Below are 23746 nucleotides of genomic sequence, written 5' to 3'. Positions count from 1 at the left end.
ATACTTATTTTGCATAGGAGATACCATGGTCATGAAGATTGTTCTCCCAGGGTTAGGTTCATTCATTGCATTCTGGGTATGCTGACCCCTGTGATTTCCCCAAATGTGGGAAACTCGACTGCATTATTTGTGGTAGTGGGGGACTGTGTTTGTGCTTTCCTCTGGTCAGCTCTGGTAAAAGTCAGATTTCTTTGTCTCAGATCTTCCTCTAGCCTTTGTCTTCTTTCGAGAGTTCCCTTGTGCTGCCTCAGTTGGATCTCCTTCACTTGACAGGGGGGTGCCCGAGCAGCGACCCTCCCCAGCTCTAGCCCAACTCCTACTTACCTGCCAGGTGAGATACTATGATCATGAAGTTGCTTCTCCCAGGGCAAGGCTCACCCATTGCACTCTGGGTGTGCTGCCCCTGCGATTTCCCCAAATGTGGGAAACTTGACTGCATAATTTGAGTTTTCCCTGGTCGGCTCTCATGTAATTCAGATCTCTTTGTCTCAGGTCTCTCTCCAGCCTAGTTTGCTGTCTGGTTCCACTTCTTTTTTCTTGAGCCCCTCCCTTCTATACCCTTGTGCACTATCCTGACTTCTCCTCCCGTCTGCTTACTTTGTGCCTCCCAATGCACAATGCAAACTACGGGTAGTGCTGCAGGGCCCACACCCTTTTACTTGCTTTACAGAGCAGCTCTGGAGCTGTTACAGTGCCCAGCTGCTGCAAGAAATCAGCTTGAATGCTTCAGGGGCTGGGGAATGGCCAACATGAGCCCCACACCGAAGGAGGGTGGGGGTGCTTAATGCGAACTAGGGGTCATCCAAGCACCACAAAAGGCCTCCATGCCCTGCACGCTCCTTTTCTCTTTTCATATGCAGACGAGGGTTGAAGCCAACTTTGACCCACTGCTTGGATGACATCACCATATTCAAATCCATCTGCTGCAGGCCATCCCCCAGGAATGCTTGCACTAGTTGTTGCATTTGGTTTGTTGTTTGGGGGTGCTTCAGTATTAGGCAGCCTTCTGCCACCCCATGTTCATCTGAAAATATGTGTTCTCCCTGCAGTTGTTGTCCCCAGATGAGAGTTCCCTTGTGCTGCCTCAGTTGAATCTCCTTTACTTGACAGAGATGTGCCTGAGCAACGGCCCTCCCCAGCCCTATCCCAAATCATACTTATTTTGCATAGGAGATACCATGGTCATGAAGATTGTTCTCCCAGGGTGAGGTTCATTCATTGCATTCTGGGTATGCTGACCCCTGTGATTTCCCCAAATGTGGGAAACTCGACTGCATTATTTGTGGTAGTGGTGGACTGTGTTTGTGCTTTCCTCTGGTCAGCTCTGGTAAAAGTCAGATTTCTTTGTCTCAGATCTTCCTCTAGCCTTGTTCTTCTTTTGAGAGTTCCCTTGTGCTGCCTCAGTTGGATCTCCTTCACTTGAAAGGTAGTGCCCGAGCAGCGACCCTCCCCAGCTCTAGCCCAACTCCTACTAACCTGCCAGGTGAGATACTATGATCATGAAGGTGCTTCTCCCAGGGCAAGGCTCACCCATTGCACTCTGGGTGTGCTGCCCCTTGCGATTTCCCCAAATGTGGGAAACTTGACTGCATAATTTGTGTTTCCCCTGGACGGCTCTCGTATAATTCAGATCTCTTTGTCTCAGGTCTCTCTCCAGCCTAGTATGCTGTCTGTTTCCACTTCTCTTTTCTTGAGCCCATCCCTTCTATAACCTTGTGCACTATCCTGACTTCTCCTCCCGTCTGCTTACTTTGTGCCTTCCAATGCACAATGCAAACTACAGGTAGTGCTGCAGGGCCCACACCCTTTTACTTGCCTTACAGAGCAGCTCTGGAGCTGTTACAGTACCCAGCTGCTGCAAGAAATCAGCTTGAATGCTTTAGGGGCTGGGGCATGGCCAACATGAGCCCCACACCGAAGGAGGGTGGGGGTGTTTAATGCGAACTAGGGGTCATCCAAGCGTCGCAAAAGGCCGCCATGCCCTGCATATCCCTTTTCTCTTTTCATAAGCAGACGAGGGATGAAGCCAACTTTGACCCACTGCTTGGATGACATCACTTGCTGCCTTTCCAATGAAGCAAGTTTAATTTAGTAATAGGTGAAAAACCATCCCTACAAAGGTGTTAATCAGATACTTGGCTTTGTGGACACTTTTCAGAGAACAAATTTGTTAGCATAAAAATAAAGCCAGAAAATGAAGAGCTGTTTAATCACTCAATTGGATTTTTCTGCAAGCGTATTTCTTTTTCTCTGCAACCCACTGCTAAGTTGTGCTTCCTAGCTGTTCTTTTATAAAATCACTTAATCAAATCTAACTCTGATTACATCAGAGAAGGCCAGGTACCCTACACCATAAGAGGGGGTTTGAAATTTTGACTTGTCTACTTAAAGATCACCAAAATCTGATAACAAGGTAAATTACGTCCCTGGGTAGGATTGAACCACCAACCTTTTGGTTAATAACCGAACACGCTAACTGATTGCGCCACAGAGACACATTGCAAAAGTATATACTGACAAAGGCTAATAAGCATTCATCTAGAACGTTTCCTAGAAAAACTTTAAAAAGTCAATAATCTGGAGAGTTTTTGTAAGATGTTTCTTCCATCAACCAATGAAGAAACACATTGGTACTTTCCCATGATGAGTGAGTGCTTCAGGATCTCTTGCACTTACATGTGCAGCAGAGTACTGCAATGGAAGCATGCTGGGCCCATAACCCAGAGGTAGGCAGATTGAAACTATCCTCTGCTATATGCATTTTTTTTTTGTTAATTAAAGTAATCCAAAACTGGGATTGATATTTTTGCTCTTTTATTTTTACTTAAAGTACAATAACTTTTATTATTTTAATTTGTTTTAATAGTATATTGACAGTATTGTTTTCTTTCAAAAATCCACTTAATTTTCTTTACCCTATTATTAAAATGGTAATTGACAAAAACAAACTACATTGTCACCAGAAGAGCAATACAAAATGTACAAGTGATATATTAAAATCATCTTTCCAGCTTGAATTTCAATGATGCATTGGGGCAACGATTTTGTGAGAAACCTCTTCACCCTTAAATAAAGATTTTCTTAATTCCTTACCTGTGTGCTAATTAGATATCACCTTGTTTTCACATTAAACAGACTTCCACATGAGAAAGCAGCAAGGATGCAGTGGCGTTAATGTTTCCTGGTGTCAACCTGTATTATTTCAGTAGATATTGAAATGAGGATGCATATTGCTGCCTTTCCAATGAAGCATGTTTAATTTAGTAATAGGTGAAAAACCATCCCTACAAAGGTGTTAATCAGATACTTGGCTTTGTGGACTCTTTTCAGAGAACAAATTTGTTAGCATAAAAATAAAGCCAGAAAATGAAGAGCTGTTTAATCACTCAATTGGATTTTTCTGCCAGCATATTTCTTTTTCTCTGCAACCCACTGCTAAATTGTGCTTCCTAGCTGTTTTTTTTCATAAAATCACTTAATCAAATCTAACTGATTACATCAGAGTAGGCCAGGTACCCTACACCATAAGAGAGGGTTTGAAATTTTGACTTGTCTACTTAAATATCACCAAAATCTGATCACAAGGTCAATTACGTCCCTGGGTGGGATTGAACCACCAACTTTTTGGTTAATAGCCGTACACACTAACTGATTGCGCTACAGCGACACTTTGTGAAAGTACATACTGACAAAGGCTAATAAGCATTCATCTAGAACGTTTCCTAGAAAAACTTTAAATAGTCAATAATCTGGAGAGTTTTTGTAAGATGTTTCTTCCATCAACCAATGAAGAAACACATTGGTACTTTCCCATGATGAGTGAGTGCTTCAGGATCTCTTGCACTTACATGTGCAGCAGAGTACTGTAATGGAAGCATGCTGGGTCCATAACCCAGAGGTAGGCAGATTGAAATTATCCTCTGCTATATGCATTTTTTTTGTTAATTAAAGTAATCCAAAACTGGGATTGATATTTTTGCTCTTTTTATTTTACTTAAAGTACAATAACTTTTACCTTTTTAATTTGTTTTAATAGTATATAGACAGTATTGTTTTCTTTCAAAAATCCACTTAATTTTCTTTACCCGATTATTAAAATGGTAATTGACAAAAACAAACTACATTGTCACCAGAAGAGCAATACAAAATGTACAAGTGATATATTAAAATCATCTTTCCAGCTTGAATTTCAATGATGCATTGGGGCAACGATTTTGTGAGAAACATCTTACCCTTAAATAAAGATTTTCTTAATTCCTTACCTGTGTGCTAATTAGATATCACCTTGTTTTCACATTAAACAGACTTCCACATGAGAAAGCAGCAAGGATGCAGTGGCGTTAATGTTTCCTGGTGTCAACCTGTATTATTTCAGTAGATATTGAAATGAGGATGCATCTTGCTGCCTTTCCAATGAAGCAAGTTTAATTTAGTAATAGGTGAAAAACCATCCCTACAAAGATGTTAATCCGATACTTGGCTTTGTGGACACTTTTCAGAGAACAAATTAGTTAGCATAAAAATAAAGCCAGAAAATGAAGAGCTGTTTAATCACTCAATTGGATTTTTCTGTCAGCATATTTCATTTTCTCTGCAAACCACTGCTAAATTGTGCTTCCTAGCTGTTTTTTTATAAAATCACTTAATCAAATCTAACTCTGATTACATCAGAGTAGGCCAGGTACCCTACACCATAAGAGGGGGTTTGAAATTTTGACTTGTCTACTTAAAGATCACCAAAATCTGATGACAAGGTCAATAACATCCCTGGGTGGGATTGAACCACCAACCCTTTGGTTAATAACCAAACACACTAACCGATTACACCACAGAGACACTTTGCAAAAGTACATACTGACAAAGGCTAATAAGCATTCATCTAGAACGTTTCCTAGAAAACTTTAAAAAGTCAATAATCTGGAGAGTTTTTGTAAGATGTTTCTTCCATCAACCAATGAAGAAACGCATTGGTACTTTCCCATGATGAGTGAGTGCTTCAGGATCTCTTGCACTTACATGTGCAGCAGAGTACTGCAATGGAAGCATGCTGGGCCCCTTAACCCAGAGGTAGGCAGATTGAAACTATCCTCTGCTATATGCATTTTTTTTTTGTTAATTAAAGTAATCCAAAACTGGGATTGATATTTTTGCTCTTTTATTTTTACTTAAAGTACAATAACTTTTACCATTTTAATTTGTTTTAATAGTATATTGACAGTATTGTTTTCTTTCAAAAATCCACTTAATTTTCTTTACCCTATTATTAAAATGGTAATTGACAAAAACAAACTACATTGTCACCAGAAGAGCAATACAAAATGTACAAGTGATATATTAAAATCATCTTTCCAGCTTGAATTTCAATGATGCATTGGGGCAACGATTTTGTGAGAAACATCTTCACCCTTAAATAAAGATTTTCTTAATTCCTTACCTGTGTGCTAATTAGATATCACCTTGTTTTCACATTAAACAGACTTCCACATGAGAAAGCAGCAAGGATGCAGTGGCGTTAATGTTTCCTGGTGTCAACCTGTATTATTTCAGTAGATATTGAAATGAGGATGCATCTTGCTGCCTTTCCAATGAAGCAAGTTTAATTTAGTAATAGGTGAAAAACCATCCCTACAAAGATGTTAATCAGATACTTGGCTTTGTGGACACTTTTCAGAGAACAAATTTGTTAGCATAAAAATAAAGCCAGAAAATGAAGAGCTGTTTAATCACTCAATTGGATTTTTTTGCCAGCATATTTCTTTTTCTCTGCAAACCACTGCTAAATTGTGCTTCCTAGCTGTTTTTATAAAATCACTGAATCAAATCTAACTCTGATTACATCAGAGAAGGCCAGGTACCCTACACCATAACAGGGGTTTTTGAAATTTTGACTTGTCTACTTAAAGATCACCAAAATCTGATAACAAGGTCAATTACATCCCTGGGTGGGATTGAACCACCAACCTTTTGGTTAATAGCCGTACACACTAACTGATTGCGCCACAGCGACACTTTGCAAAAGTACATACTGACAAAGGCTAATAAGCATTCATCTAGAACGTTTCCTAGAAAAACTTTAAATAGTCAATAATCTGGAGAGTTTTTGTAAGATGTTTCTTCCATCAACCAATGAAGAAACACATTGGTACTTTCCCATGATGAGTGAGTACTTCAGGATCTCTTGCAATTACATGTGCAGCAGAGTACTGTAATGGAAGCATGCTGGGTCCATAGCCCAGACGTAGGCAGATTGAAACTATCCTCTGCTATATGCGTTTTTTTTTGTTAATTAAAGTAATCCAAAACTGGGATTGATATTTTTGCTCTTTTATTTTTACTTAAAGTACAATAACTTTTACCATTTTCATTTGTTTTAATAGTATATTGACAGTATTGTTTTCTTTCAAAAATCCACTTAATTTTCTTTACCCGATTATTAAAATGGTAATTGACAAAAACAAACTACATTGTCACCAGAAGAGCAATACAAAATGTACAAGTGATATATTAAAATCATCTTTCCAGCTTGAATTTCAATGATGCATTGGGGCAACGATTTTGTGAGAAACATCTTCACCCTTAAATAAAGATTTTCTTAATTCCTTACCTGTGTGCTAATTAGATATCACCTTGTTTTCACATTAAACAGACTTCCACATGAGAAAGCAGCAAGGATGCAGTGGCGTTAATGTTTCCTGGTGTCAACCTGTATTATTTCAGTAGATATTCAAATGAGGATGCATCTTGCTGCCTTTCCAATGAAGCAAGTTTAATTTAGTAATAGGTGAAAAACCATCCCTACAAAGGTGTTAATCAGAAACTTGGCTTTGTGGACACTTTTCAGAGAACAAATTTGTTAGCATAAAAATAAAGCCAGAAAATGAAGAGCTGTTTAATCACTCAATTGGATTTTTTTGCCAGCATATTTCTTTTTCTCTGCAACCCACTGCTAAATTGTGCTTCCTAGCTGTTTTTATAAAATCACTGAATCAAATCTAACTCTGATTACATCAGAGAAGGCCAGGTACCCTACACCATAAGAGGGGGTTTGAAATTTTGACTTGTCTACATAAAGATCACCAAAATCTGATAACAAGGTCAATTACGTCCCTGGGTGGGATTGAACCACCAACCTTTTGGTTAATAGCCTTACACAGTAACTGATTGCGCCACAGCAACACTTTGCAAAAGTCCTTACTGACAAAGGCTAATAAGCATTCATCTAGAACGATTCCTAGAAACATTTTAAAAAGTCAATAATGTGGAGAGATTTTGTAAGATGTTTCTTCCATCAACCAATGAAGAAACACATTGGTACTTTCCCATGATGAGTGAGTGCTTCAGGATCTCTTGCACTTACATGTGCAGCAGAGTACTGTAATGGAAGCATGCTGGGTCCATAACCCAGAGGTAGGCAGATTGAAACTATCCTCTGCTATATGCATTTTTTTTTGTTAATTAAAGTAATCCAAAACTGGGATTGATATTTTTGCTCTTTTATTTTTACTTAAAGTACAATAACTTTTACCATTTTAATTTGTTTTAATAGTATATTGACAGTATTGTTTTCTTTCAAAAATCCAATTAATTTTCTTTACCCGATTATTAAAATGGTAATTGACAAAAACAAACTACATTGTCACCAGAAGAGCAATACAAAATGTACAAATGATATATTAAAATCATCTTTCCAGCTTGAATTTCAATGATGCATTGGGGCAACGATTTTGTGAGAAACATCTTCACCCTTAAATAAAGATTTTCTTAATTCCTTACCTGTGTGCTAATTAGATATCACCTTGTTTTCACATTAAACAGACTTCCACATGAGAAAGCAGCAAGGATGCAGTGGCGTTAATGTTTCCTGGTGTCAACCTGTATTATTTCAGTAGATATTGAAATGAGGATGCATCTTGCTGCCTTTCCAATGAAGCAAGTTTAATTTAGTAATAGGTGAAAAACCATCCCTACAAAGATGTTAATCAGATACTTGGCTTTGTGGACACTTTTCAGAGAACAAATTTGTTAGCATAAAAATAAAGCCAGAAAATGAAGAGCTATTTAATCACTCAATTGGATTTTTTTGCCAGCATATTTCTTTTTCTCTGCAACCCACTGCTAAATTGTGCTTCCTAGCTGTTTTTATAAAATCACTGAATCAAATCTAACTCTGATTACATCAGAGAAGGCCAGGTACCCTACACCATAACAGGGGTTTTCGAAATTTTGACTTGTCTACATAAAGATCACCAAAATCGGATAACAAGGTCAATTACATCCCTGGGTGGGATTGAACCACCAACCTTTTGGTTAATAGCCTTACACAGTAACTGATTGCGCCACAGCAACACTTTGCAAAAGTCCATACTGACAAAGGCTAATAAGCATTCATCTAGAACGTTTCCTAGAAAAACTTTAAATAGTCAATAATCTGGAGAGTTTTTGTAAGATGTTTCTTCCATCAACCAATGAAGAAACACATTGGTACTTTCCCATGATGAGTAAGTACTTCAGGATCTCTTGCAATTACATGTGCAGCAGAGTACTGTAATGGAAGCATGCTGGGTCCATAGCCCAGAGGTAGGCAGATTGAAACTATCCTCTGCTATATGCGGTTTTTTTTGTTAATTAAAGTAATCCAAAACTGGGATTGATATTTTTGCTCTTTTATTTTTACTTAAAGTACAATAACTTTTACCATTTTCATTTGTTTTAATAGTATATTGACAGTATTGTTTTCTTTCAAAAATCCACTTAATTTTCTTTACCCGATTATTAAAATGGTAATTGACAAAAACAAACTACATTGTCACCAGAAGAGCAATACAAAATGTACAAGTGTTATATTAAAATCATCTTTCCAGCTTGAATTTCAATGATGCATTGGGGCAACGATTTTGTGAGAAACATCTTCACCCTTAAATAAAGATTTTCTTAATTCCTTACCTGTGTGCTAATTAGATATCACCTTGTTTTCACATTAAACAGACTTCCACATGAGAAAGCAGCAAGGATGCAGTGGCGTTAATGTTTCCTGGTGTCAACCTGTATTATTTCAGTAGATATTCAAATGAGGATGCATCTTGCTGCCTTTCCAATGAAGCAAGTTTAATTTAGTAATAGGTGAAAAACCATCCCTACAAAGATGTTAATCAGATACTTGGCTTTGTGGACACTTTTCAGAGAACAAATTTGTTAGCATAAAAATAAAGCCAGAAAATGAAGAGCTATTTAATCACTCAATTGGATTTTTTTGCCAGCATATTTCTTTTTCTCTGCAACCCACTGCTAAATTGTGCTTCCTAGCTGTTTTTATAAAATCACTGAATCAAATCTAACTCTGATTACATCAGAGAAGGCCAGGTACCCTACACCATAACAGGGGTTTTCGAAATTTTGACTTGTCTACATAAAGATCACCAAAATCTGATGACAAGGTCAATTACATCCCTGGGTGGGATTGAACCACCAACCTTTTGGTTAATAGCCTTACACAGTAACTGATTGCGCCACAACAACACTTTGCAAAAGTCCATACTGACAAAGGCTAATAAGCATTCATCTAGAACGATTCCTAGAAACATTTTAAAAAGTCAATAATGTGGAGAGTTTTTGTAAGATGTTTCTTCCATCAACCAATGAAGAAACACATTGGTACTTTCCCATGATGAGTGAGTGCTTCAGGATCTCTTGCACTTACATGTGCAGCAGAGGACTGTAATGGAAGCATGCTGGGTCCATAACCCAGAGGTAGGCAGATTGAAACTATCCTCTGCTATATGCATTTTTTTTTGTTAATTAAAGTAATCCAAAACTGGTATTGATATTTTTGCTCTTTTATTTTTACTTAAAGTACAATAACTTTTACCATTTTAATTTGTTTTAATAGTATATTGACAGTATTGTTTTCTTTCAAAAATCCACTTAATTTTCTTTACCCGATTATTAAAATGGTAATTGACAAAAACAAACTACATTGTCACCAGAAGAGCAATACAAAATGTACAAGTGATATATTAAAATCATCTTTCCAGCTTGAATTTCAATGATGCATTGGGGCAACGATTTTGTGAGAAACATCTTACCCTTAAATAAAGATTTTCTTAATTCCTTACCTGTGTGCTAATTAGATATCACCTTGTTTTCACATTAAACATACTTCCACATGAGAAAGCAGCAAGGATGCAGTGGCGTTAATGTTTCCTGGTGTCAACCTGTATTATTTCAGTAGATATTGAAATGAGGATGCATCTTGCTGCCTTTCCAATGAAGCAAGTTTAATTTAGTAATAGGTGAAAAACCATCCCTACAAAGATGTTAATCCGATACTTGGCTTTGTGGACACTTTTTAGAGAACAAATTAGTTAGCATAAAAATAAAGCCAGAAAATGAAGAGCTGTTTAATCACTCAATTGGATTTTTCTGCCAGCATATTTCATTTTCTCTGCAAACCACTGCTAAATTGTGCTTCCTAGCTGTTTTTCGATAAAATCACTGAATCAAATCTAACTCTGATTACATCAGAGTAGGCCAGGTACCCTACACCATAAGAGGGGGTTTGAAATTTTGACTTGTCTACTTAAAGATCACCAAAATCTGATGACAAGGTCAATAACATCCCTGGGTGGGATTGAACCACCAACCCTTTGGTTAATAACCAAACACACTAACCGATTGCACCACAGAGACACTTTGCAAAAGTACATACTGACAAAGGCTAATAAGCATTCATCTAGAACGTTTCCTAGAAAACTTTAAAAAGTCAATAATCTGGAGAGTTTTTGTAAGATGTTTCTTCCATCAACCAATGAAGAAACGCATTGGTACTTTCCCATGATGAGTGAGTGCTTCAGGATCTCTTGCACTTACATGTGCAGCAGAGTACTGCAATGGAAGCATGCTGGGCCCCTTAACCCAGAGGTAGGCAGATTGAAACTATCCTCTGCTATATGCATTTTTTTTTTGTTAATTAAAGTAATCCAAAACTGGGATTGATATTTTTGCTCTTTTATTTTTACTTAAAGTACAATAACTTTTACCATTTTAATTTGTTTTAATAGTATATTGACAGTATTGTTTTCTTTCAAAAATCCACTTAATTTTCTTTACCCTATTATTAAAATGGTAATTGACAAAAACAAACTACATTGTCACCAGAAGAGCAATACAAAATGTACAAGTGATATATTAAAATCATCTTTCCAGCTTGAATTTCAATGATGCATTGGGGCAACGATTTTGTGAGAAACATCTTCACCCTTAAATAAAGATTTTCTTAATTCCTTACCTGTGTGCTAATTAGATATCACCTTGTTTTCACATTAAACAGACTTCCACATGAGAAAGCAGCAAGGATGCAGTGGCGTTAATGTTTCCTGGTGTCAACCTGTATTATTTCAGTAGATATTGAAATGAGGATGCATCTTGCTGCCTTTCCAATGAAGCAAGTTTAATTTAGTAATAGGTGAAAAACCATCCCTACAAAGATGTTAATCAGATACTTGGCTTTGTGGACACTTTTCAGAGAACAAATTTGTTAGCATAAAAATAAAGCCAGAAAATGAAGAGCTGTTTAATCACTCAATTGGATTTTTTTGCCAGCATATTTCTTTTTCTCTGCAAACCACTGCTAAATTGTGCTTCCTAGCTGTTTTTATAAAATCACTGAATCAAATCTAACTCTGATTACATCAGAGAAGGCCAGGTACCCTACACCATAACAGGGGTTTTTGAAATTTTGACTTGTCTACTTAAAGATCACCAAAATCTGATAACAAGGTCAATTACATCCCTGGGTGGGATTGAACCACCAACCTTTTGGTTAATAGCCGTACACACTAACTGATTGCGCCACAGCGACACTTTGCAAAAGTACATACTGACAAAGGCTAATAAGCATTCATCTAGAACGTTTCCTAGAAAAACTTTAAGTAGTCAATAATCTGGAGAGTTTTTGTAAGATGTTTCTTCCATCAACCAATGAAGAAACACATTGGTACTTTCCCATGATGAGTGAGTACTTCAGGATCTCTTGCAATTACATGTGCAGCAGAGTACTGTAATGGAAGCATGCTGGGTCCATAGCCCAGAGGTAGGCAGATTGAAACTATCCTCTGCTATATGCGTTTTTTTTGTTAATTAAAGTAATCCAAAACTGGGATTGATATTTTTGCTCTTTTATTTTTACTTAAAGTACAATAACTTTTACCATTTTCATTTGTTTTAATAGTATATTGACAGTATTGTTTTCTTTCAAAAATCCACTTAATTTTCTTTACCCGATTATTAAAATGGTAATTGACAAAAACAAACTACATTGTCACCAGAAGAGCAATACAAAATGTACAAGTGATATATTAAAATCATCTTTCCAGCTTGAATTTCAATGATGCATTGGGGCAACGATTTTGTGAGAAACATCTTCACCCTTAAATAAAGATTTTCTTAATTCCTTACCTGTGTGCTAATTAGATATCACCTTGTTTTCACATTAAACAGACTTCCACATGAGAAAGCAGCAAGGATGCAGTGGCGTTAATGTTTCCTGGTGTCAACCTGTATTATTTCAGTAGATATTCAAATGAGGATGCATCTTGCTGCCTTTCCAATGAAGCAAGTTTAATTTAGTAATAGGTGAAAAACCATCCCTACAAAGGTGTTAATCAGAAACTTGGCTTTGTGGACACTTTTCAGAGAACAAATTTGTTAGCATAAAAATAAAGCCAGAAAATGAAGAGCTGTTTAATCACTCAATTGGATTTTTTTGCCAGCATATTTCTTTTTCTCTGCAACCCACTGCTAAATTGTGCTTCCTAGCTGTTTTTATAAAATCACTGAATCAAATCTAACTCTGATTACATCAGAGAAGGCCAGGTACCCTACACCATAAGAGGGGGTTTGAAATTTTGACTTGTCTACATAAAGATCACCAAAATCTGATAACAAGGTCAATTACGTCCCTGGGTGGGATTGAACCACCAACCTTTTGGTTAATAGCCTTACACAGTAACTGATTGCGCCACAGCAACACTTTGCAAAAGTCCATACTGACAAAGGCTAATAAGCATTCATCTAGAACGATTCCTAGAAACATTTTAAAAAGTCAATAATGTGGAGAGTTTTTGTAAGATGTTTCTTCCATCAACCAATGAAGAAACACATTGGTACTTTCCCATGATGAGTGAGTGCTTCAGGATCTCTTGCACTTACATGTGCAGCAGAGTACTGTAATGGAAGCATGCTGGGTCCATAACCCAGAGGTAGGCAGATTGAAACTATCCTCTGCTATATGCATTTTTTTTTGTTAATTAAAGTAATCCAAAACTGGGATTGATATTTTTGCTCTTTTATTTTTACTTAAAGTACAATAACTTTTACCATTTTAATTTGTTTTAATAGTATATTGACAGTATTGTTTTCTTTCAAAAATCCAATTAATTTTCTTTACCCGATTATTAAAATGGTAATTGACAAAAACAAACTACATTGTCACCAGAAGAGCAATACAAAATGTACAAATGATATATTAAAATCATCTTTCCAGCTTGAATTTCAATGATGCATTGGGGCAACGATTTTGTGAGAAACATCTTACCCTTAAATAAAGATTTTCTTAATTCCTTACCTGTGTGCTAATTAGATATCACCTTGTTTTCACATTAAACAGACTTCCACATGAGAAAGCAGCAAGGATGCAGTGGCGTTAATGTTTCCTGGTGTCAACCTGTATTATTTCAGTAGATATTGAAATGAGGATGCATCTTGCTGCCTTTCCAATGAAGCAAGTTTAATTTAGTAATAGGTGAAAAACCATCCCTACAAAGATGTTAATCCGATACTTGGCTTTGTGGACACTTTTCAGAGAACAAATTAGTTAGCATAAAAATAAAGCCAGAAAATGAAGAGCTGTTTAATCACTCAATTGGATTTTTCTGCCAGCATATTTCATTTTCTCTGCAAACCACTGCTAAATTGTGCTTCCTAGCTGTTTTTTGATAAAATCACTTAATCAAATCTAACTCTGATTACATCAGAGTAGGCCAGGTACCCTACACCATAAGAGGGGGTTTGAAATTTTGACTTGTCTACTTAAAGATCACCAAAATCTGATGACAAGGTCAATAACATCCCTGGGTGGGATTGAACCACCAACCCTTTGGTTAATAACCAAACACACTAACCGATTGCACCACAGAGACACTTTGCAAAAGTACGTACTGACAAAGGCTAATAAGCATTCATCTAGAACGTTTCCTAGAAAACTTTAAAAAGTCAATAATCTGGAGAGTTTTTGTAAGATGTTTCTTCCATCAACCAATGAAGAAACGCATTGGTACTTTCCCATGATGAGTGAGTGCTTCAGGTTCTCTTGCACTTACATGTGCAGCAGAGTACTGCAATGGAAGCATGCTGGGCCCCTTAACCCAGAGGTAGGCAGATTGAAACTATCCTCTGCTATATGCATTTTTTTTTGTTAATTAAAGTAATCCAAAACTGGGATTGATATTTTTGCTCTTTTATTTTTACTTAAAGTACAATAACTTTTACCATTTTAATTTGTTTTAATAGTATATTGACAGTATTGTTTTCTTTCAAAAATCCACTTAATTTTCTTTACCCTATTATTAAAATGGTAATTGACAAAAACAAACTACATTGTCACCAGAAGAGCAATACAAAATGTACAAGTGATATATTAAAATCATCTTTCCAGCTTGAATTTCAATGATGCATTGGGGCAACGATTTTGTGAGAAACATCTTCACCCTTAAATAAAGATTTTCTTAATTCCTTACCTGTGTGCTAATTAGATATCACCTTGTTTTCACATTAAACAGACTTCCACATGAGAAAGCAGCAAGGATGCAGTGGCGTTAATGTTTCCTGGTGTCAACCTGTATTATTTCAGTAGATATTCAAATGAGGATGCATCTTGCTGCCTTTCCAATGAAGCAAGTTTAATTTAGTAATAGGTGAAAAACCATCCCTACAAAGATGTTAATCAGATACTTGGCTTTGTGGACACTTTTCAGAGAACAAATTTGTTAGCATAAAAATAAAGCCAGAAAATGAAGAGCTGTTTAATCACTCAATTGGATTTTTTTGCCAGCATATTTCTTTTTCTCTGCAAACCACTGCTAAATTGTGCTTCCTAGCTGTTTTTATAAAATCACTGAATCAAATCTAACTCTGATTACATCAGAGAAGGCCAGGTACCCTACACCATAACAGGGGTTTTTGAAATTTTGACTTGTCTACTTAAAGATCACCAAAATCTGATAACAAGGTCAATTACATCCCTGGGTGGGATTGAACCACCAACCTTTTGGTTAATAGCCGTACACACTAACTGATTGCGCCACAGCGACACTTTGCAAAAGTACATACTGACAAAGGCTAATAAGCATTCATCTAGAACGTTTCCTAGAAAAACTTTAAGTAGTCAATAATCTGGAGAGTTTTTGTAAGATGTTTCTTCCATCAACCAATGAAGAAACACATTGGTACTTTCCCATGATGAGTGAGTACTTCAGGATCTCTTGCAATTACATGTGCAGCAGAGTACTGTAATGGAAGCATGCTGGGTCCATAGCCCAGAGGTAGGCAGATTGAAACTATCCTCTGCTATATGCGTTTTTTTTTGTTAATTAAAGTAATCCAAAACTGGGATTGATATTTTTGCTCTTTTATTTTTACTTAAAGTACAATAACTTTTACCATTTTCATTTGTTTTAATAGTATATTGACAGTATTGTTTTCTTTCAAAAATCCACTTAATTTTCTTTACCCGATTATTAAAATGGTAATTGACAAAAACAAACTACATTGTCACCAGAAGAGCAATACAAAATGTACAAGTGATATATTAAAATCATCTTTCCAACTTGAATTTCAATGATGCATTGGGGCAACGATTTTGTGAGAAACATCTTCACCCTTAAATAAAGATTTTCTTAATTCCTTACCTGTGTGCTAATTAGATATCACCTTGTTTTCACATTAAACAGACTTCCACATGAGAAAGCAGCAAGGATGCAGTGGCGTTAATGTTTCCTGGTGTCAACCTGTATTATTTCAGTAGATATTCAAATGAGGATGCATCTTGCTGCCTTTCCAATGAAGCAAGTTTAATTTAGTAATAGGTGAAAAACCATCCCTACAAAGGTGTTAATCAGAAACTTGGCTTTGTGGACACTTTTCAGAGAACAAATTTGTTAGCATAAAAATAAAGCCAGAAAATGAAGAGCTGTTTAATCACTCAATTGGATTTTTTTGCCAGCATATTTCTTTTTCTCTGCAACCCACTGCTAAATTGTGCTTCCTAGCTGTTTTTATAAAATCACTGAATCAAATCTAACTCTGATTACATCAGAGAAGGCCAGGTACCCTACACCATAAGAGGGGGTTTGAAATTTTGACTTGTCTACATAAAGATCACCAAAATCTGATAACAAGGTCAATTACGTCCCTGGGTGGGATTGAACCACCAACCTTTTGGTTAATAGCCTTACACAGTAACTGATTGCGCCACAGCAACACTTTGCAAAAGTCCATACTGACAAAGGCTAATAAGCATTCATCTAGAACGATTCCTAGAAACATTTTTAAAAGTCAATAATGTGGAGAGTTTTTGTAAGATGTTTCTTCCATCAACCAATGAAGAAACACATTGGTACTTTCCCATGATGAGTGAGTGCTTCAGGATCTCTTGCACTTACATGTGCAGCAGAGTACTGTAATGGAAGCATGCTGGGTCCATAACCCAGAGGTAGGCAGATTGAAACTATCCTCTGCTATATGCATTTTTTTTTGTTAATTAAAGTAATCCAAAACTGGGATTGATATTTTTGCTCTTTTATTTTTACTTAAAGTACAATAACTTTTACCATTTTAATTTGTTTTAATAGTATATTGACAGTATTGTTTTCTTTCAAAAATCCAATTAATTTTCTTTACCCGATTATTAAAATGGTAATTGACAAAAACAAACTACATTGTCACCAGAAGAGCAATACAAAATGTACAAATGATATATTAAAATCATCTTTCCAGCTTGAATTTCAATGATGCATTGGGGCAACGATTTTGTGAGAAACATCTTACCCTTAAATAAAGATTTTCTTAATTCCTTACCTGTGTGCTAATTAGATATCACCTTGTTTTCACATTAAACAGACTTCCACATGAGAAAGCAGCAAGGATGCAGTGGCGTTAATGTTTCCTGGTGTCAACCTGTATTATTTCAGTAGATATTGAAATGAGGATGCATCTTGCTGCCTTTCCAATGAAGCAAGTTTAATTTAGTAATAGGTGAAAAACCATCCCTACAAAGATGTTAATCCGATACTTGGCTTTGTGGACACTTTTCAGAGAACAAATTAGTTAGCATAAAAATAAAGCCAGAAAATGAAGAGCTGTTTAATCACTCAATTGGATTTTTCTGCCAGCATATTTCATTTTCTCTGCAAACCACTGCTAAATTGTGCTTCCTAGCTGTTTTTTGATAAAATCACTTAATCAAATCTAACTCTGATTACATCAGAGTAGGCCAGGTACCCTACACCATAAGAGGGGGTTTGAAATTTTGACTTGTCTACTTAAAGATCACCAAAATCTGATGACAAGGTCAATAACATCCCTGGGTGGGATTGAACCACCAACCCTTTGGTTAATAACCAAACACACTAACCGATTGCACCACAGAGACACTTTGCAAAAGTACATACTGACAAAGGCTAATAAGCATTCATCTAGAACGTTTCCTAGAAAACTTTAAAAAGTCAATAATCTGGAGAGTTTTTGTAAGATGTTTCTTCCATCAACCAATGAAGAAACGCATTGGTACTTTCCCATGATGAGTGAGTGCTTCAGGTTCTCTTGCACTTACATGTGCAGCAGAGTACTGCAATGGAAGCATGCTGGGCCCCTTAACCCAGAGGTAGGCAGATTGAAACTATCCTCTGCTATATGCATTTTTTTTTGTTAATTAAAGTAATCCAAAACTGGGATTGATATTTTTGCTCTTTTATTTTTACTTAAAGTACAATAACTTTTACCATTTTAATTTGTTTTAATAGTATATTGACAGTATTGTTTTCTTTCAAAAATCCACTTAATTTTCTTTACCCTATTATTAAAATGGTAATTGACAAAAACAAACTACATTGTCACCAGAAGAGCAATACAAAATGTACAAGTGATATATTAAAATCATCTTTCCAGCTTGAATTTCAATGATGCATTGGGGCAACGATTTTGTGAGAAACATCTTCACCCTTAAATAAAGATTTTCTTAATTCCTTACCTGTGTGCTAATTAGATATCACCTTGTTTTCACATTAAACAGACTTCCACATGAGAAAGCAGCAAGGATGCAGTGGCATTAATGTTTCCTGGTGTCAACCTGTATTATTTCAGTAGATATTGAAATGAGGATGCATCTTGCTGCCTTTCCAATGAAGCAAGTTTAATTTAGTAATAGGTGAAAAACCATCCATACAAAGATGTTAATCAGATACTTGGCTTTGTGGACACTTTTCAGAGAACAAATTTGTTAGCATAAAAATAAAGCCAGAAAATGAAGAGCTGTTTAATCACTCAATTGGATTTTTTTGCCAGCATATTTCTTTTTCTCTGCAAACCACTGCTAAATTGTGCTTCCTAGCTGTTTTTATAAAATCACTGAATCAAATCTAACTCTGATTACATCAGAGAAGGCCAGGTACCCAACACCATAACAGGGGTTTTTGAAATTTTGACTTGTCTACTTAAAGATCACCAAAATCTGATAACAAGGTCAATTACATCCCTGGGTGGGATTGAACCACCAACCTTTTGGTTAATAGCCGTACACACTAACTGATTGCGCCACAGCGACACTTTGCAAAAGTACATACTGACAAAGGCTAATAAGCATTCATCTAGAACGTTTCCTAGAAAAACTTTAAGTAGTCAATAATCTGGAGAGTTTTTGTAAGATGTTTCTTCCATCAACCAATGAAGAAACACATTGGTACTTTCCCATGATGAGTGAGTACTTCAGGATCTCTTGCAATTACATGTGCAGCAGAGTACTGTAATGGAAGCATGCTGGGTCCATAGCCCAGAGGTAGGCAGATTGAAACTATCCTCTGCTATATGCGTTTTTTTTTGTTAATTAAAGTAATCCAAAACTGGGATTGATATTTTTGCTCTTTTATTTTTACTTAAAGTACAATAACTTTTACCATTTTCATTTGTTTTAATAGTATATTGACAGTATTGTTTTCTTTCAAAAATCCACTTAATTTTCTTTACCCGATTATTAAAATGGTAATTGACAAAAACAAACTACATTGTCACCAGAAGAGCAATACAAAATGTACAAGTGATATATTAAAATAATCTTTCCAGCTTGAATTTCAATGATGCATTGGGGCAACGATTTTGTGAGAAACATCTTCACCCTTAAATAAAGATTTTCTTAATTCCTTACCTGTGTGCTAATTAGATATCACCTTGTTTTCACATTAAACAGACTTCCACATGAGAAAGCAGCAAGGATGCAGTGGCGTTAATGTTTCCTGGTGTCAACCTGTATTATTTCAGTAGATATTCAAATGAGGATGCATCTTGCAGCCTTTCCAATGAAGCAAGTTTAATTTAGTAATAGGTGAAAAACCATCCCTACAAAGGTGTTAATCAGAAACTTGGCTTTGTGGACACTTTTCAGAGAACAAATTTGTTAGCATAAAAATAAAGCCAGAAAATGAAGAGCTGTTTAATCACTCAATTGGATTTTTTTGCCAGCATATTTCTTTTTCTCTGCAACCCACTGCTAAATTGTGCTTCCTAGCTGTTTTTATAAAATCACTGAATCAAATCTAACTCTGATTACATCAGAGAAGGTCAGGTACCCTACACCATAAGAGGGGGTTTGAAATTTTGACTTGTCTACATAAAGATCACCAAAATCTGATAACAAGGTCAATTACGTCCCTGGGTGGGATTGAACCACCAACCTTTTGGTTATTAGCCTTACACAGTAACTGATTGCGCCACAGCAACACTTTGCAAAAGTCCATACTGACAAAGGCTAATAAGCATTCATCTAGAACGATTCCTAGAAACATTTTAAAAAGTCAATAATGTGGAGAGTTTTTGTAAGATGTTTCTTCCATCAACCAATGAAGAAACACATTGGTACTTTCCCATGATGAGTGAGTGCTTCAGGATCTCTTGCACTTACATGTGCAGCAGAGTACTGTAATGGAAGCATGCTGGGTCCATAACCCAGAGGTAGGCAGATTGAAACTATCCTCTGCTATATGCATTTTTTTTTGTTAAAAAAAGTAATCCAAAACTGGGATTGATATTTTTGCTCTTTTATTTTTACTTAAAGTACAATAACTTTTACCATTTTAATTTGTTTTAATAGTATATTGACAGTATTGTTATCTTTCAAAAATCCAATTAATTTTCTTTACCCGATTATTAAAATGGTAATTGACAAAAACAAACTACATTGTCACCAGAAGAGCAATACAAAATGTACAAATGATATATTAAAATCATCTTTCCAGCTTGAATTTCAATGATGCATTGGGGCAACGATTTTGTGAGAAACATCTTCACCCTTAAATAAAGATTTTCTTAATTCCTTACCTGTGTGCTAATTAGATATCACCTTGTTTTCACATTAAACAGACTTCCACATGAGAAAGCAGCAAGGATGCAGTGGCGTTAATGTTTCCTGGTGTCAACCTGTATTATTTCAGTAGATATTGAAATGAGGATGCACCTTGCTGCCTTTCCAATGAAGCAAGTTTAATTTAGTAATAGGTGAAAAACCATCCCTACAAAGATGTTAATCAGATACTTGGCTTTGTGGACACTTTTCAGAGAACAAATTTGTTAGCATAAAAATAAAGCCAGAAAATGAAGAGCTATTTAATCACTCAATTGGATTTTTTTGCCAGCATATTTCTTTTTCTCTGCAACCCACTGCTAAATTGTGCTTCCTAGCTGTTTTTATAAAATCACTGAATCAAATCTAACTCTGATTACATCAGAGAAGGCCAGGTACCCTACACCATAACAGGGGTTTTCGAAATTTTGACTTGTCTACATAAAGATCACCAAAATCTGATAACAAGGTCAATTACGTCCCTGGGTGGGATTGAACCACCAACCTTTTGGTTAATAGCCTTACGCAGTAACTGATTGCACCACAGCAACACTTTGCAAAAGTCCATACTGACAAAGGCTAATAAGCATTCATCTAGAACGATTCCTAGAAACATTTTAAAAAGTCAATAATGTGGAGAGTTTTTGTAAGATGTTTCTTCCATCAACCAATGAAGAAACACATTGGTACTTTCCCATGATGAGTGAGTGCTTCAGGATCTCTTGCACTTACATGTGCAGCAGAGTACTGTAATGGAAGCATGCTGGGTCCATAACCCAGAGGTAGGCAGATTGAAACTATCCTCTGCTATATGCATTTTTTTTTTGTTAATTAAAGTAATCCAAAACTGGGATTGATATTTTTGCTCTTTTATTTTTACTTAAAGTACAATAACTTTTACCATTTTAATTTGTTTTAATAGTATATTGACAGTATTGTTTTCTTTCAAAAATCCACTTAATTTTCTTTACCCGATTATTAAAATGGTAATTGACAAAAACAAACTACATTATCACCAGAAGAGCAATATAAAATGTTCAAGTAATATATTAAAATCATCTTTCCAGCTTGGATTTCAATGATGCATTGGGGCAACGATTTTGTGAGAAACATCTTCACCCTTAAATAAAGATTTTCTTAATTCCTTACCTGTGTGCTAATTAGAGATCACCTTGTTTTCACATTAAACAGACTTCCACATGAGAAAACAGCAAAGATGCAGTGGCGTTAATGTTTCATGGTGTCAACCTGTATTATTTCCGTAGATATTGAAATGAGGATACATCTTGCTGCCTTTCCAATGAAGCAAGTTTAATTTAGTAATAGGTGAAAAACCATCCCTACAAAGATGTTAATCAGATACTTGGCTTTGTGGACACTTTTCAGAGAACAAATTTGTTATCATAAAAATAAAGCCAGAAAATGAAGAGCTGTTTAATCACTCAATTGGATTTTTCTGCCAGCATTTTTCTTTTTCTCTGCAACCCACTGCTAAATTGTGCTTCCTAGCTGTTTTTTTTATAAAATCACTTAATTAAATCTAACTCTGATTACATCAGAGAAGGCCAGGTACCCTACACCATAAGAGGGGGTTTGCAATTTTGACTTGTCTACTTAAATATCACCAAAATCTGATCACAAGGTCAATCACGTCCCTGGGTGGGATTGAACCACCAACCTTTTGATTAATAGCTGAACACACTAACCGATTGCGCCACAGAGACACTTTGCAAAAAGTTAATACTGACAAAGACTAATAAGCATTCATCTAGAAAGTTTCCTAGAAAAACTTTAAAAAGTCAATAATCTGGAGAGTTTTTGTAAGATGTTTCTTCCAGCAACCAATGAAGAAACACATTGGTACTTTCGCATGATGAGTGAGTGCTTCAGGATCTCTTGCACTTACATGTGCAGCAGAGTACTGTAATGGAAGCATGCTGGGTCCATAACCCAGAGGTAGGCAGATTGAAACTATCCTTTGCTATATGCATTTTTTTTTGTTCATTAAAGTAATCCAAAACTGGGATTGATATTTTAGCTTTTATTTTTACTTAAAGTACAATAACTTTTACCATTTTAATTTGTTTTAATAGTATATTGACAGTATTGTTTTCTTTCAAAAATCCACTTAATTTTCTTTACCCGATTATTAAAATGGTAATTGACAAAAACAAACTACATTGTCACCAGAAGAGCAATACAAAATGTACAAGTGATGTATTAAAATCATCTTTCCAGCTTGAATTTCAATGATGCATTGGAGCAACGATTTTGTGAGAAACATCTTCACCCTTAAATAAAGATTTTCTTAATTCCTTACCTGTGTGCTAATTAGATATCACCTTGTTTTCACATTAAACAGACTTCCACATGAGAAAGCAGCAAGGATGCAGTGGCGTTAATGTTTCCTGGTGTCAACCTGTATTATTTCAGTAGATATTGAAATGAGGATGCATCTTGCTGCCTTTCCAATGAAGCAAGTTTAATTTAGTAATAGGTGAAAAACCATTCCTACAAAGATGTTAATCAGATATTTGGCTTTGTGGACACTTTTCAGAGTACAAATTTGTTAGCATAAAAGTAAAGCCAGAAAATGAAGAGCTGTTTAATCACTCAATTGGATTTTTTTGCCAGCATATTTCTTTTTCTCTGCAAACCACTGCTAAATTGTGCTTCCTAGCTGTTTTTATAAAATCACTGAATCAAATCTAACTCTGATTACATCAGAAAAGGCCAGGTACCCTACACCATAACAGGGGTTTTTGAAATTTTGACTTGTCTACTTAAAGATCACCAAAATCTGATAACAAGGTCAATTACGTCCCTGGGTGGGATTGAACCACCAACCTTTTGGTTAATAGCCGTACACACTAACTGATTGCGCCACAGCGACACTTTGCAAAAGTACATACTGACAAAGGCTGATAAGCATTCATCTAGAACGTTTCCAAGAAAAACTTTAAATAGTCAATAATCTGGAGAGTTTTTGTAAGATGTTTCTTCCATCAACCAATGAAGAAACACATTGGTACTTTCCCATGATGAGTGAGTGCTTCAGGATCTCTTGCAATTACATGTGCAGCA

The 23746-nt window shown here is 35.9% G+C and overlaps 4 non-coding genes across 4 annotated transcripts; all 4 read left to right on the top strand.

The window, feature by feature from the left end:
* Positions 1 to 164, top strand: LOC135044876 (U1 spliceosomal RNA). Its single transcript, XR_010237412.1, has one exon. It is a non-coding gene; the product is annotated as a U1 spliceosomal RNA (small nuclear RNA).
* A 152-nt stretch (positions 165 to 316) lies between these two features.
* LOC135044413 (U1 spliceosomal RNA) lies at positions 317 to 479 on the top strand. Its single transcript, XR_010237017.1, has one exon. It is a non-coding gene; the product is annotated as a U1 spliceosomal RNA (small nuclear RNA).
* Positions 480 to 1153: 674 nt separating this feature from the next.
* Positions 1154 to 1317, top strand: LOC135044895 (U1 spliceosomal RNA). Its single transcript, XR_010237431.1, has one exon. It is a non-coding gene; the product is annotated as a U1 spliceosomal RNA (small nuclear RNA).
* A 151-nt stretch (positions 1318 to 1468) lies between these two features.
* Positions 1469 to 1632, top strand: LOC135045160 (U1 spliceosomal RNA). Its single transcript, XR_010237689.1, has one exon. It is a non-coding gene; the product is annotated as a U1 spliceosomal RNA (small nuclear RNA).
* Positions 1633 to 23746: the final 22114 nt, after the last annotated feature.

This window comes from Pseudophryne corroboree, unplaced genomic scaffold (genome assembly GCF_028390025.1).
Source record: "Pseudophryne corroboree isolate aPseCor3 unplaced genomic scaffold, aPseCor3.hap2 scaffold_90, whole genome shotgun sequence".
Lineage (NCBI taxonomy): Eukaryota > Metazoa > Chordata > Amphibia > Anura > Myobatrachidae > Pseudophryne > Pseudophryne corroboree.
This window is presented reverse-complemented; position numbering and strand designations above follow the sequence as displayed.